This window comes from Engystomops pustulosus, chromosome 10 (genome assembly GCF_040894005.1).
Source record: "Engystomops pustulosus chromosome 10, aEngPut4.maternal, whole genome shotgun sequence".
Taxonomy (NCBI): Eukaryota; Metazoa; Chordata; class Amphibia; order Anura; family Leptodactylidae; genus Engystomops; species Engystomops pustulosus.
In genome coordinates, this window is record NC_092420.1 from 30322075 (window position 1) to 30335263 (window position 13189).

A 13189-nucleotide genomic window follows, 5' to 3' on the forward strand; every position below is an offset into this window, starting at 1 on the left:
GAGCAGCAATCGATTGCCATGACAGCCTGCAAGGTTGTTATTCTGGCTGCGGTATTTGGGGTTGGGATGTTGATTTTCCCTACTTTATCATCAGTTTTATAGGTTGGTCTAGATCAGGGGTCCCCAAACTTTTTACATTGGGGGCCGTTCACGGTCCTTCCAAAACCGTTGGAGGGCCGAACTAAAGTTTAAAAAAAAAAAAAAAAAAAAAGAAATTCCACTGTACACTGCACATATCTTATTCTTTAGTGAAAATACAAAGCAGGAACATTACAATACAATATTTAAAGTAAAGAGCAAGTACTTACCAGCATCTGAATGGGAAGTATGAGCCTGCTTTTGGTTGACCCCCACCATTAATTATTTCCTATGTTGCCCCTCATAATTAATTATTTTATATGCTGCCCCCACCATTAATTATTTCCTATACTGCCCCTCATAATTAATAATTTCATATGCTGCCCCTCATAATTATTTCCTATGCTGCCCCTCACAATTAATTATTTCATATGCTGCCCCAACCATTAATTATTTCCTATGCTATCCCCCACCATTAATTATTTCCTATGCTTCCCTCCACCATTAATGATTTCATATGCTGCCCCACCATTAATTATATCCTATGCTGCCCCTCCACCATTAATTATTCCATATGCTGTCCCCCAACATTAATTATTCCATATGCTGCACCCCACCATTAATTATTTCATATGCTGCCACCCACCATTAATTATTTCCTATGCTGCCCCTCATAATTAATTATTCCCTATGCTGTCCCTCCACCCCTAATTATTCCCTAAGATGCCCCTCCACCATTAATTGTTCCATATGCTGCCCCTCCACCATTAATTATTTCACATATAAGGGCCCCTGGTCAGCACAATCTTTTCACTGCTGTTTAAAAAAAAAATCCTATACTCACCTCTGGCAGTGGCTCCTGCTTCGCCTTTCTTCTGGTTGCTGCCGCACAGGAAGGTGTGCACGTGTGCATGATGACGTAATCACGCGGCCGCGCATCCAGGTTCAAGGACCGATGTGCGCCGGGGTTGTCTTCTGGCCACATTGCTCCACCTGCAGTAATAGTAATCGAGCTCCAAGTTCCGGCGGCATAGAGCACTATACAGTGATGGGTAGGAGCTTCCTGTCCGGACAGAAGGAGGCTTTGACTGTTGGGCGGGGCCGGATAAAAACGGCACGCAGGCCGTAATTTGGGGACCCCTGGTCTAGATGGACAAATGTCTTGTTTCAATCTTATTTACTTTGATACAATGATCATCAATATCGGATCAGTTGTGGTCTGTCTCAGCACTCTTATTGATCAGCTGCTTTGGTCGTAGGTCGTAGCGTTCAGAGCTGGCTAGACCAAAAATATTTACATCTTGGATAGGACATCAATATCTACATCTTGGACAACTGCTTTAATCCTTTAAACCTCGTAATTTTTAAAATAATCAAGGAAACATTTTTTTAATGTCCTGCCTGTTGTTATAAGTTATATTTAAAGGGAACCTGTCACCAGGGACCTCATTTTCCCTAAAGACAGGTTGCAAAAGTCCATTACCCATGCATTGCAAATACGTATTTCTGCTTTCTCTAATAATTCACACAATATAATTGTGTGTTATACCTTACTTTGCACCCTGACAGAATCCTCTGTGTAGTCCTAGGGGTTGGGCTTTGGTTTGGATGCATTTCAAAAAACAACATGTGACTTTTATGTGCTGTAGACTGCTCATCTCTCAGCCCCCACCTTTGTGCTCCTGTACAGATCCTCCCTCTTCCAATGATATCAGCTCACCAGGCTGAGCAGGGAGGGAGGAGCTGTACAGGAACACAAAGTTGAAGAATTTTAAAATATATGTCGTTGTAATATGTTTTTTAATGGATTCAGTTTATTCTGTTCCTTTTATTAATCCTTTAATGATTTATATCATACATACGGTACACAGTTGTTAACCCTGTATAGAGAGGGCTTGCAGACTCCTCTCCATATAGGGTGGGTTTCTGCTGTATTATAAAGCTCACATTAAAAGCCCATGTTAACATTTTAAGTTCCATGGTCAAACCCATGAGCCATAATCGCCCACCTCCTCCTTGACATCCTGTGATGTCTTCAGGGCAAGGCAATGGGCTGCTATAAAAGTGCTGATGTACTATCAGATGCTCTAGGGTGCGTGGGCACGAGAAACACCGAATAGTACAGATTTCAAAGAAAATGTGCGCCAGAATACTTAGATAGAGACTACAATTATTTTCTAAGACAGGTATGCCAGGAGAGGGGACAGGTCCACTTTAAATCTATTCTTACAAATATATTTGTGTGTATTCTGTAAAAAAATAAGGAGCATCACAACATGTCATATATTCTCTCAATTGACAGAAGACAGGTGTCTGCTTCCAGAGCCTGGAGAATAGCCACAGCCAATTTGTTCTCCCACAACTGTTCTTCCAATTACTCCAAATGCTCCTGCTCATAGGGGAAGAGATTCCTGTAATAAAAATGCTCGCAGAAAATGCTGAATTCACATACAGTGTATTCTGTACATAAAGAGGTTCATTAGAATCAAATATTATAGGTGATCCGTCAAAAGTGACCATACAAAACTGTGTACACAGATATTATCCCCATGTTTACTCATTTATAAGTTGACCCAAGTATAAGCCAAGGCCCCTAATTTTACCACCAAAACCTGGGAAAACCTACCGGTATTGACTTGAGTATAAGCCGAGAGTGGGAAATGCATTAGTCACAGCCTCCCCCAGTATATAGCCAGCAAGCCCCCAGTATTATATAGTCAGCCAGCCCCCTGTAGTATATAGCCAGCCATCCCCCAGTACTATATAACCAGCAAGCCCCCAGTATTATATAGCCAGCCAGCAACCGTGTAGTATACAGCCTGCCAGCCCCCTGTAGTATACAGCCAGCCTGCCCCTGTCGTATACAGCCAGCCTGCATTCATGTAGTAAACAGCCAGCCTGGCCCCTGTAGTATACAGCCAGCCTGGCCCCTGTAGTATACAGCCAGCCTGCCCCCTGTAGTATACAGCCAGCCTGCCCCCTGTAATGTACAGCCAGCCTGCCCCTGTAGTATACAGCCAGCCTGTATACTACCTGTATATAGCCAGCCAGCCCCCGGTAGTATATATCCAGCCTTCCCCATGTAGTATACAGCCAGCCTTCCCCATGTAGTATACAGCCAGCCTTCCCCCTGTAGTATACAGCCAGCCTTCCCCCTGTAGTATACAGCCAGCCTGCCCCCTGTAATATACAGCCAGTCTGCCCCCTATAGTATACAGCCAGCCAGCCCCCAGTAGTATACAGCCTGCCAGCCCCCAGTAGTATACAGCCTGCCAGCCCCCATGTAATATACAGTTTGCCAGCCCCCAGTAGTATACAGCCTGTCCACCTAGCACTTAAAAAAAATAAAGTTGTATACTCCTCTGGCGGCCTCGATGCTCAGCGCAGCTCCCTGATGTCGGTGGGGCTCTTCTTCTGTATTCCCTGTGGCTCCTCTTCTTTCTCTGGTCTTCTATAACAGCTGGCAGAGATGCGGCTATGCGCTCTGCCGGCAGGCACATACTATGATGCGACCACTGATGATGTCATAGTATGCGCTGAGCAGCAGATAACATGGCCGCATCTGTGCTGGCTGTTACAGAAGACCAAAGAAAGAAGAGGAGCCGCAGGGAAGACAGAAGAGGAGTGTTGCCGACATTGGGCAGCCGCGTTGAGCATCGGGGGCGCCGGAGGGTGAGTACAGGCAGTCCCCGGGTTACATACAAGATAGAGTCTGTAGGTTTGTTCTTAAGTTGAATTTGTATGTAAGTCGGAACTGTATACTTTATCATTGTAACCCCAGCCAAATTTTTTTTGGTCTCTGTGACAATTGGATTATAAAATGTTGGGTTGTCATAAGAATCAGGATTAGCAATAAAGCTTCATTACAGACGCCTGTGATAACTGTTACAGCTGTTTATTGTAGTCTAAGGCTAAAGTACAATAAACTACCAATATCCAGAGGTCCGTTTGTAACTAGGGGTCGTATGTAAGTCAGGTGTTCTTAAGTAGGGGACCGCCTGTATATAAGTTTATTTTTTTATTGACTCGTGTATAAACCGAGGTGAGCTGAAAAACTCGGCTTATGCACGAGTATATGCAGTAATTATACAATTGTGTCTGTTGCTAGTAGCAGCAGGACTGTGAGAAATGCATTTATATTCCTGTATTGTATCCATGTGTACTGTGTGCATGTACTTACACTGCTATGCTCTTAGCTCACTGTACAGAGCTGCTCCCAAACCCCTCCCCTATGCTTTATTATGGCTCAAAACTACAGAAGTTACTCAGAGCAGATAGAAGTAGCTAGAAAGAAGTTCAATGCAGAGAGTTTAGAGTGCAGAAACGTCCTCAGCGCACTTGAAGCTATAACCCCTGGAATACAAGACTATTTTTTTATTTTTGCAACTAACAGCACACACAGAGGTTATGATTAATCATCTCTCTTACATAATAGTTTTGGATAGTCAAAACTGCAGGCTGACGATATTTGGAGCTGCTCTCTCCATCTACATTTAAAGGAAACCTACCATGTTAAGATGGTAGTTATAAGGGTGAGCTGGTGCTGGAGCATATCTTCATAATTTTCAGAAACCGCTGTATTGCTCATTTATTAGATTTCATTCCCCCTTCGGCGCACCATAATATGTTCTCGGCGAACCATGCTCGCGACCGCGTGTGCGCCTGAATAGGAAGTGCCCGAGAGCTCGGTGACGTCACCGGCTCTCTGGTACTTCCTATTCAGGCACACGCACGGTCGCGCACATGGTGCACCGAGAATGTTTTATGGTGCACCGAAGGGGGGTTGAAATCTACTGAATAAAAAAGTTTTTCAAGCAATACAGCGATTTCTGAAAATTATGAAGATATGCTCCAGCACCAGCTCACCCTGAGCTGGTGCAAGGTATTTGAGGCTTATAACTACCATTTTAAAGTGGAAGGTTTCCTTTAGTCTTTACTGTTTACTTGTCATGGCATGTGATTGGCTCTACAATTATGGAGTAGTGTTGAGCACAGAACCACAAACTGTGGGTTTGAGTCTGAGCCTATCAATCAAAGTCGGGTCTGGACCTGTTAACTTTCCCCAGTGGTAACCAGAACCGATCAAGGTTGTTAACTCTTCAAATACTACCAGCAAAGCCAAAGAAGTCACAGAGAGCAATGATTACCCCCCAAATTGTGGCGAACCTGAAATTTATTGGGTCTGCACATCACTATTATGGACCTTGGGACCTTGTCTGGAGCAATTGGAAAATCCTCTTACCATTTCTTAGATACCTGGGATAAATGCATTGTGGGTAGTATTCTTTGTGCATTCAAGTAGGATGGCCGTGTAAAGGTGAATCTGACATTGAAGTATGTGAGGCTGTTACCTGGTTACTGATTCATTTATAGCTGATCTTCGATATTGTGTTTTATGCAGTGTATGTGATGTTGTGTAGTTGTGTTCTGTGTTTAGTGCAGGGGGCACCAAATTCAGGATTTCTGGCGCATATTCTGCAATAATCTGGCGTCCTCTGCACTGCTCAGACAGAGTGCAGTACTAGTTTTTTGGTGCACCTTTAACATAGGGCGTGTGGCACAATTATGCCCCCTTCAGTGCAGAAATTTTTGTCGCCTGAAGCATAGTGCAGCCGCAACGCAAAACGGTAACGTGCGACACAAATGGGGTGCGGCTACTTCTTAAATATATGTGCAAGCAGTTTGCACCTAAAGTCCGACAGAAAACTTGCGCAAGGACCTTAGTAAACGTGTACCACTGTACACAGATAAATAGTGACCATTTCCAGATATGAAGTGTAGGAACCACTTTATGGGGCACATTTACTTAGAAAGTCAGAAACTTCACTAAAAGTGCTATTTCCATCTGTAATGCTGGGTGCGTCCGATTCAGATCGTGCGCCAGAAATCATGAATGTGTTGCTTCCCCGCTCAGGTCCGACAGAGTTCACCATCTTTTTTGTGGTGCATCTTTAACACAGAGCGTGCGACACAATTTGCAAGTTAAATACGGCACTCGGTACGAATCAGTCAGACCGACCACCGGCACGCCCCCTAGTTTGTGTTGGAAGGAGACCAGCGGAGCTTCGCCACAAAAGGGTCGGTGCGACACTTCTTAAATACCTCTGACAGACGATTTCCCCTACAATAACGTGCAAAGTCTGACAAAAGTGCGGCGCATAGCCCTTAGTAAATGTGTCCCTAAGGCCCGTTCCACACTTGCGAGTGTGATGCGATGAACTCGCATCACACTCGCAACGCAAGCTGCCGGGAACGCACGGCCCAAACGCTGCACCGCAGGAGTGAACTGACATGCTGAGTTCACTCCTGTGGTGCAGCGTTTGGGCCGTGCGTTCCCGGCAGCTTGCGTTGCGAGTGTGATGCGAGTTCATCGCATCACACTCGCAACTGTGGAACGGGCCTAAATGTGTGCCTTTATCTGTAAGAATATTTCCTAATTGTGTCTGTAACATGCTACAAATAACATGCAGATTGGCTGTCTGTCCTGAGATGTTGGCTTAGTATGCGCCTTGTGTAGTACATGCCACAGCTTATTGCTGGATATTGACAAAATGAAAAAGTGACTCAAGCAACAAGCTGACAGCGAAGCCGGAGCGGCTCAGGTGTGATTGCTTCATCCTGTTTAATCTCCTTTTAATGTAATATTTTTAGGCGTGTTTACCAATAAAAAATGTAATTAAAAAACCAGGGATGTGTTATCCTTGATTAAAGTAGGATTGAAATTCTCCGTGCCGCTACATCCCTTGATATGTGTCTTGGAGACATTACTAGGTGCAATATAGTAAATCAGTGAAGAGACTTTTATTTCTAGACTTTGTCTTCTTAACAAATGGCTTTCCCTCAACAAAAGTTTTTTTGTTTAAAAGCGCTAATTGTGACCTGAACTACTAGCTTTGGACTGTTATTTTTCTAATTGTTTCCTTTGTGGATGAATTGTGGTTGAGGATTGTAATTGTGGTTAATGTATATGCATAGTCTATCATTTTTTATAATCAAGACTTAAAAAGTAAATATAAGACCTTAATTTGTAAGAAATTGTCTGGCTCCAGGGGTCGTGAACCCACTGGACCACCGCGGACGATTATGTAAGCCGACACCTGGGACCGGAATCTAAGTAGCACCCAGTCTTCACCAGAGCCCGCCACGAAGCGGGTTGGACTTGATGTGACGTGGTACCACCAGGTCATTCCACAGGTACGACTTTGTCAGCGGTGGCAGCCAAGGCGAGGTACACAGACGTTAGACAGAATCGTAGTCAGGGACAGGCAGGAGGTCAGGATGGGCAGCACGGAGTAGGAGTCGGGAATGTAGCAATAGGTCAAGGCAGACGGAACAGGATGAAAGTCAATAGGAGAACCGAGGTCACAACAGGAATACAAAACAATAGCACAAGACATCAGACAAGCTTGCTGGAACGTCCGGCCCGACTGGGCAACTTGAACTGAACTGAACTTGGCTGAGCTCCTCTTACTTTACAAGTTTTTACCTCACACAATCTGTCTCTTCATATGGTCTCCTTATATTGCACGCAGTGCAGACCTTCATAGCTAATGGAGAAGCTGAGTTGCAACACCTGAAGCATAGCTCCCAACCATCTCGGATTTGGTGGGACTGTCCCATTTTTTTACCTCTGTTATGCCATCCCAGGTGGTTGGGAGAATATCCCAGGCTTCCCCTCACTGCCCTGGTTTGTCCTGCCTCCTCCTGGTCCCATACATTACATCTGCAGAGCAGCCAAAGCATTGGGGCCAGAAGGAGGTGGGATCAGCTCCTGCTAACTCCTAACATGTATCTGAAGGAGTCATGTGAGGAGGCAGCACCTCTCCTTGGCTGACCCCACCCCCTCCTCTGTGTCACATTCAGAACCTGGGAGAATAGCAAGTGGGACTGCTGCAGAGACACAAGGGAAGCCACAGTAGGAGAGGGATGGATTACAGGAGGCCACAGTAAGAGTAGGAAGGAGGACAGGAGGCCAAAGTAAGAGGAAGAAGGAGGACAGGGGGCCATGGTAAGTGGAAGATGGAGGACAGGAGGCCACAGTAAGAGAAGGGTGGAGGAGAGAATGCCACAGTAGGAGGAGAATGGAGGACAGGAGACCACAGTTAGAGGAGGATGGAGGACTGGAGGTCACAGTAAGATGAGGGTGGAGGACAGGAGGTTACAGTAAGAGGAGGGTAGAGGACAAGGAAAGGGGGCCACAATATGAGGAGGATGGAGGACAGGGGGAAGAGGCGTAACTTCTGGAGGTGCAGAGGTTGGGACCAAGAGGCTTAGGGGGCCCATAAGGTGTCACTTTCCCATATGAGAAGACTATTACTATAAAACATATGTTATAGTCATGTCAGCGAGCCTGGCAGAGACTGGGACTCATCAACTTCAAGTCACACCACTGACAGAAGGCCACAGTATGAGGAGAATGGAGGACAGGAGGTCTTAGTAAGAGGAGGATAGAGGACAGGAGGTCACAGTAAGCTGAGGATGGAGGACAGAGTGCCACAATATGAGGGGGATGGAGGACAGGCACCCACAATGGAAAGAGGAGAAAGAGCGTGCCACAATGAAAGGGAAGGAAGCAAAAGTACAGAATGTAAAGGGAGTATAAAATTAAAGAGGTGGCATTAAATGTTGCTGAGTTGCGTTATGCGGTATTATATGGGTCCATAGGGTGATTGGCCACAAGAAGGGGGGCCATATATGTGGGGGCCATATTATACTATGGTTGGGGGAGTGGCAAGGGGCAGGACAATGGATGTGGTTTAGAAAAAGGGGGAGGGACGTTTTGTCCCTCTTTCTCTAGCCCAAAAGTTGGTAGCTATGCCTGAGGTGCCAGAGGGCTAACAAAGAAATCATTATTGGAGAGAAAGCAAGTGGTCTGCCCCTCTTACAACCTGCTCTCTTGTAGTGCAATGCTGTTTTCATGTACTGCTATATACATTAGATAGACATCAATCCTGACAAAATTTGCCAGAAGATAAAGATGAAGTTGATCTTCACATCACATGAGACTTATGTCATTGTTTCTTATCTAAGGAAATGACATCCTCCGTTATGGCAGCTGCTACAGCTTTTATATGGAAGGATAATCTCCACTTGACAAAAATCTCTGTTATATGTCTGTGGTTCAGCTGCAGAATATCTCTAGGCTTATAGTTGAATATGATGGGACTTAAGTACAGCGGGTATTAGACCCTCAATTTATATTGAGGTATAAATATACTTATAGGATATGCAAATTTGCCTGTGGTGCTCTGCAAAGCACCATCAGGCTCCACCGTAATATGATGCCAGCCGCATTCTGAGAGCCGGTGACCGTGGGTGGTCATCAGTTCTCTTTTCAAATCTCACCGGCTCTCAGAACGCACTGGCGCGGTCCCTGTCCTTTCTGTATTTACTAACTTTAGCTTTATACTAAAAACCGTAACTCCCAACTTTGTGTGAAATTTCGAGGAATTTCAAGAAATAACTTTCTGAAATGTGTCTTAATTTTGCTCATTGTTATCTTTTTTAAAAAATGTTATTCTGTTAACTTTATAAACTTTGGTGTTTTCAATAAAGAGAGATGTGGTGTGAACAGATAATTTTCATGAACCGACAAAAGATAGGTGGGATGTGTATAAAATGGCCATCAAACTAACAAGATAAAAGGAAAATACCAACTTTATTAAATAGATATAACACTAACAATTAAAAACATTTAAAAGCACATATTGGGGCAAATTTACTTACCCGGTCCTGTCGTGATCCCCGATTCGGACCGTCCGACGAAGATGAAGTCCGGCGCGATTCACATAGCTCATGTGCCCGAATTCCTGCATCTGTCGCTTCCCCGCCGAGGTCCGCCGCAGTTCACCTTCTTCTTCCCCGTGCTTCCCCGTCTTGCAACACAATTCAAAAAGTTAAATCCTGCGCGTTGTCCGAATCCATCGGGTTGTCCGACGGCCTGTCCCCCCCGATTTGTGACGCGTGCAAGCCGGTGCCGATGCGCCAAAATCCGTTCGCGTGCACCAAAATCCCCTGTTAAATGTGGCGCAAAACGGAAATTGTCAGGAAACCTGACGAAAATGCGCTCCGATGACCCTTAGTAAATGAGCCCCATTGTGTGCAGCCTACAATGCATGACAACAATCAAATACATACATCAAGCTCTCTGACCCCTTGTGGTTGTGGTATGACCTACACTTGGTGTCTGTCAATGTCATAATACATAGAAATTGACTCCACCTATATGTATACCTGTAGCTTGCCTAAATCGTGTAGTGCAAAAAAATATAGAGAGAATATATCTCTAGATCAACAATTGATGCCAGCTATGGATGATAACACAATGTCAATGTAAAGTAAAATAGATATCACCAAGTGTATGTTGGGGGGAGAGATTTCGTGCCCCACGCGTTCCGCCTCTGGTATGGCTTCCTCAGGGGTATATGTCAGACAATTTTCATCTCACAAACTCTGCCTATAATTCTTCACCACACTGTGCCCACAAAGTATATTGCTGACACCCACTCTTTATAGTGGCCCCTATTTAGAATAATGCCTAAAGTCCCCTTACCGTGGATCCCCCGTGTTATGCTGGGGAAAAACTAGGAGAGGCAGGGCCTCATAGCAGACTTTTAAATGGGGCCATATAAAAATATACATATTACACTCATCTATACACACACTCATTTATATACATATGTATATATATATATATATATATATATATATATATATATATATATACATACATACAGTTTTATACTCTACACACACATTTAAGCGCTTTTACACATACACATACATATAGAGTATATACACATCACATATACACACACATACAGTGCCATATCAGAAATACAACATATATACACACATACAGTTTGTAAACACTATACACGTACAGTATATACACACCACAGCTACACACACATATACAGCATATATACATAAGATATGTGTTATATATCTTTAGTGTCAGGTCAGATGACAGGATCCCCTGACAATGTGAACCCCATAGCAGTTGCTATGGCTGCTACCACTATAGTTATGCTCCTGGTATTATTTCTTCTTCTGTGTTCCCCAACACTGTGTAATATTCTCTTTTCTGTAGCCACCTCCTCATAATGCCCTCTTTTACTTTGGACCCCATTTAAAACACCCCTTTTTGTAATATCACCACTGTACAAGGCATTGGTTGGGCCTAACCTTGAATAAGCCGTCCAGTTTTGGGCACCAGTCCATAAAAAGAATGCCCTGGAACTAGAGAGGGCACAACGAAGAGTCACAAAAATGATAAAGGGTATTGAAGAAAAGAGACAACTTAGAGGGGACATGATTAATTAATATAAATATATGAATGGTCCATACAAAAAATATGGTGGAAAGTTGTTCCAGGTTAAATCAAATCAAAAGACAAGGGGGCACTTTATCCGTCTGGAGAAAACAAGGTTTAATCACCAGAAATGACAGGACTTTTTTACTGTGAAAAATGTCAGTCTGTGGAATAGCCTAGCTCATGCGCTGGTCACAGCAGGGACAGCAGAGAGCTTCAAGAAGGGTCTAGATGCCTTTTTAAAACTAAATAATAATGATCGTTATGTTTTATAGAAGTTTCCCCTACATCTTTTCCTCATCCAATCCCTTCCCTCCCTTTGAACCTGATGGACATGTGTCCTTTTTCAACACTACAAACTATGTAACTATGTAACCCCTTCTTATAACATATTTTTGTATAACCCTCTTCCTGTTTCTTAACCACTTTTCCTGTAGCACCGCCATTTCAAATTTCTCCCAGTGTATAATGTGTCCATTTTTGTAGCTAGTCATTTTTATATTGCTCCCTTTTCTGCCCCTGCCCTTCCTTTTTAAAGTAAATTAAAAAAAAAATCACATATTCACTTTCTCAATTTCTCTGCAGCGACCTCCTCTATGAAGCTGCCTGGTGTGATGAAGTCATCACATTACGCCTGCTGACCACAGCAGCGGCAGGGGCTCCATGGTGATGCGGGGAGCTGACGGCTTCCTGCTTCCCCAGTGCACTCAACTCTATTTAACCATAAAATCCAAGATATGTATAAGATGACATGAGACAGAGCTCAGCTTTTCTCCCTTTAGCATATCCTAATAGAAGCAGAAGACATTCACTGTAATTCATAATAAGACATTGTACAAGCAACTGGGTCCATTTCTAACATCTGATCTATAACCATTGTAACAGTGACACTACACACCTGCACAACTAGCAATTTTCTAACGTTTTTATTAGATTCATTCCCTCTACAACCAGAGTGATTGAGTGGTAACCCTGTGGTGCAGACGTCAGGCGCCGTTACCGTGTGCCGTCCTAACCTGTAGGTACTATGTTGCCTTGCGCCAACCAGCCGTATGAATGCGATCATATGGAGTGATATGCAGCTATAAACCGGATTTCTATATATTGGCACCTGCTATACAATGATTGTCCTTGATGTATCTATTTCCTAGATGTATCTATGCGGCTTATTCTGCTACATTCCTTTATTATTCAGATATTCAGGAACATGCTATCAAAATGCTAATGCCCCTGAATGCCTGTCACTGGCATCATTTCTCATCTGACACGGGGTTAGGAGGGCATCTTGTCTCCTGTATCCTCTCCACTCGTTTCCTAATTGTCTTTCTTTTGTCTTGCACAGGATTGCAGAAGAGGATTCCCCAGCCTGTCTCACAAGACAATGACGTAGCCCTTATGCCAAACAGTTGTGTTTGCTCCTTCTTTTTTTTTACGGCTTCTTCCTCCCCCTAAACACTGATGTCGTTCTGGCTCCAGTCCGAGGCATTGTTCAATATTAATTGCTTTTTCGCCACGGTTCTTCTTTTTCCAATTTGTCATCCTGTGTTATAAGATTTCTAATAAATATGTTGTTCTCGGGATGGCTTTATATACTGTATACCTGTACAGGAGGGGCCGTAGGTTAATTACTTTGTTTGACTTCTTGTAATAAAGTCTGCTTCCATTATTCTGAACAGGTTCCTATGATTTGGCAGTAATATATGTGATGATCTGTCTGCGGGGCACAGGGATGTGTGATGTGTCAGGGTATAACCTGGGTACCACGGCAGGTGAGGGTTAGCAGAGGCGAGGGGATGA

The 13189-nt window shown here is 43.9% G+C and overlaps 1 protein-coding gene across 1 annotated transcript in view; it reads left to right on the forward strand.

Annotated features, from left to right (window-relative positions):
- Window positions 1–13065, forward strand: part of RAC2 (Rac family small GTPase 2) — a 51074-nt gene extending 38009 nt beyond the window's left edge. Inside the window, exon 7 of the mRNA XM_072127356.1 lies at window positions 12735–13065. The gene's annotated coding sequence lies outside the window, so the exon portion shown is untranslated. The remainder of the gene's footprint in view (window positions 1–12734) is intronic.
- The last annotated feature ends 124 nt before the right edge of the window (window positions 13066–13189 follow it).